The 3,282-nt window shown below is 53.2% G+C and overlaps 1 long non-coding RNA gene across 2 annotated transcripts; it reads left to right on the forward strand.

Annotated features, from left to right (window-relative positions):
- Window positions 1–843: 843 nt before the first annotated feature.
- Window positions 844–2,221, forward strand: LOC105514212. Of its 2 annotated transcripts, XR_001002154.1 has the most exons (3): window positions 844–915; window positions 1,171–1,823; window positions 2,130–2,221. It is a non-coding gene; the product is annotated as an uncharacterized LOC105514212 (long non-coding RNA). The 2 variants fall into 2 exon arrangements; XR_001002153.1 differs by having other exon boundaries at window positions 844–1,823.
- The last annotated feature ends 1,061 nt before the right edge of the window (window positions 2,222–3,282 follow it).

Genomic DNA, 3,282 nt, shown 5'->3' on the forward strand with positions numbered 1-3,282 from the left:
TGGGTTGATCCTACAGACTTGAAAAGGCAACTCAGAAAGGTATGAAGTTGTCAGATCCTCACCCCCAAACTGTGGCACACTATTAACGCCTCTAGGCGGGCACGACTGCACGCCTTCCATTTGGGGCCTGAATCCTGCCTCCCTGGGCTGAGCAGCCTCCATGCCAACATGCTCTGACTATCGTGATGCCCCTGCAATGCCTGCGACCCTGCTGAGGCACAGCCCACCTCCTATCCCTCTGGGACTAAGGGGTCGGCGAACCGAGAGGTTTTGGGGGCCTCCCTCCAGGTTTCTCAGCCTCCAGGAAAGCGCCCCCGCCGCCCCCGGCCCCCCTTCATCCCGCGTCCCCATCCGAGGGCCCTTCTGGCAATCAAGGCCCTTTTTCACCCTCAGAGAGGGAGTTACGGTTCTGCCAGCCCCAGCCCCCTAAAGGCCGCGGCAGGACAGAGGCAGCCTTTAAGAACAGCGGTTACTCCGAGGCCGAGGCGCAGCGCGCGGACAGCGGGCACGTGGGGAGGGATCTGGTGGCCTTCAACGCCCCGCCCCGCCCCCTCCCCCGGCCCCGCCCGGGCCTCTCTCCCCGCCGGGCACCACGCTGCCTGTCAAGCCCCCCGGGGGCAGGACTCTGCTCTGAGGTCCCCGGGTGGTTGTTGAGGGCCTCGGCCTCCCTCGATTCCTTCCCGTCTCCCAACAGCAATCCTCCCAGGGCCATGAGCCAGGAACCCCTGGTGGTTCTGTATTCTGAGGTTCTGCAGACGCAGGGTGTAGTCTCCTGCGAGTCCATCTTGATGTGGGAGGCTGCGGGAGGAGGTGGCCAAGACCCCTCCCCTAGACCTCGAGGCAGGACGGAGGCAGCCGTTAGGTACGGCCCCACTCCACCAGCCGGCCCGGCGGGGCGGTTACTCTGTTCCTGAGGTATCCCTGGGGTCGATGTATGGGGACCTCCGCCTCCCTAGACTTCTAGGCCAGGGGCGAGGACCACTTAAGAGGGTTTCCCGAGACGTCCCTGATTTCACATGTCCTGTCCTGCTGGCAGGGTGCGCCTCCTTTCTGCACTTTGGGGAATGGTGCCTTCACGCACTTTATAAAGGGTCTGGAACTGAGCTGAAGAGAAGTGATTGAGGGCTACTGTGGAAAGTCTCAGCTAATTCAGGTTTCTTCACCCACCAGATTGTCTGTGGGATTGGAAACAGCTCTGGAGGGGGCCTGCAGAAATTACTTTCCCAAGTCTTTGGCCTGAAAGGAACAAACAGTGCTTGGCCAAGGACTTTGGGCAGGAGAGAGATGGGAGCAGACAGGAGCCAAGGTCTACTATTTTCACTTCTGTCAATTAGATAAAAGCCCTGCCCAGAAGCTTTGAGCACCGCTGTCAAGTCCCAGTCCTCCCCTAAACCATCCAGGTTCCATCTGCCTTGAAGCCAAAGGATCTTCTTAGCTTCCTCAAGAAAAATTCAGGCTCGAGTTTCTCCACCAGCACTCTCCTCTCCCCGAAGGAGTGGGTGGGCTGCATTTCTCTTCATATTCTATTCCATTCCAGACCGTCTTGGACTACCAGCCTGTCCGCCACCCCTTGGGTACGTCCCCTCCTACTCTGCCCTTGCCCGCTCAGGTCCCAAGCCGAGGAGATGAGCAGAGTGGTAAAAAGAGAGGAGGTTTTGAAAAGCAATGTCCTCTCAGTCTTTAACAGATGCCCCCCTAGGAACCTGCAGGAAGTGGAAATTAATAAGCTGAAGGTGGCTACAACCAATCTCTGCCACACTCACACCCTCCCCCATCCCAAATCATTCATTTTAAATAGTGGAAGACCTTTTTAAAAATGTAACATGGGCCGGGCGCAGTGGCTCAAGCCTGTAATCCCAGCACTTTGGGAGGCCGAGACGGGTGGATCACGAGGTCAGGAGATCGAGACCATCCTGGCTAACACTGTGAAACCCCGTCTCTACTAAAAAATACAAAAAACTAGCCGGGCAAGGGGCGGGCGCCTGTAGTCCCAGCTACTCGGGAGGCTGAGGCAGGAGAATGGTGTGAACCCGGGAGGCGGAGCTTGCAGTGAGCTGAGATCCGGCCACTGCACTCCAGCCCAGGCGACAGAGTGAGACTCCGTCTCAAAAAAACAAAAAAAATGTAACATGAATTGGTTATTTCTTGAGGCAAACAAAAGGTGGCTCTGAAGATACATTTGTACTTGTAAAAATTCATTAAAATAGAAAGCTTATAACCATCCAGGTTTCACTGACAGCCCCAGTCCATCTACACACAGAAATGGTCCCCCAAAGCCATCTATGACAATTATTCTCACAGATCATCATGATAAACTCTAAGGGAATATACTAAGAAAGAGGGAAGAAGAGAGGAGGAATCCATTTTTAATTAGTGGTTGGAAATAGAGCAAAAGTTAGATGGCCTTAGGTTTAAAACACAGATGTGCATTGTGATCGTGTGAAGGAGGAGCTGTTGACAGAGAAAACAAGGTGGTGAACTCTGCCCCGGGCCTGTGACAGTTAGGAGAGGGTGGCTCACTGCAGAAGATAGACTGGTAGAGCCCCACAGGAAAGAGGGGTATCAGGCTGGAAGAAGTGCAGCTTGGACCTGGCAGAGTGGCGGAGTGGCTGGAGGGACTGCAGGAGGAGGACAGATCTGGAAGCAGGTCTGGGCTATACTTTGGCCTCAGCCAGGGAGCCAGAGAAGAAAGGCTTGGGTTCGAGGGGGGAAATTCACTCTCCCAAATTGCTTTCTCAGAAGCGCTAATTCAGATCACCTGAAGACAGGGTCTGGGCCCCACTACAGCATGGTTCCCAAATGGGGGTGTGCTTGGAAGCCTTGGTGATTAAAGGGTGTTGACTAATAGAGTCAAACTCTGTAAAATATTTGAAGAGATTTATTCTGAGCCAAATATGAGTGACCATGGCCCGTGACACAGCCCTCAGGAGACCCTGAGAACATGTGTTCAAGGTGGTCGTGGTACAGCTTGGTGTTATATATTTTAGGAAGGCATGAGACTCAATCAAAGACATTTAAAAAATACATTGGTTTGGTTCAGAAAGGTGAGACAACTCAAAGTGGGGGCTTCCAGGCTATAGGTAAATTTAAACATTTTCTAATTGACAATTGGTTGGGTTTATCTGGAGACCTGGGATTAATGGAAAGGAATGTTCAGGTTAAGGTACAGAATTGTGGGGACCAAGTTTTCTTGTGCAGAGGAATCTCTCAGATAGCAGACTTCAGAGAGAGAGCGGGTTGTAAAATGTTTCTTTTCAGACCTAAAAGGGTACCTGGCTCTTA

The sequence above is a fragment of the Colobus angolensis genome, unplaced genomic scaffold (assembly GCF_000951035.1).
Source record: "Colobus angolensis palliatus isolate OR3802 unplaced genomic scaffold, Cang.pa_1.0 Scaffold24, whole genome shotgun sequence".
In the NCBI taxonomy this organism is placed as follows: domain Eukaryota; kingdom Metazoa; phylum Chordata; class Mammalia; order Primates; family Cercopithecidae; genus Colobus; species Colobus angolensis.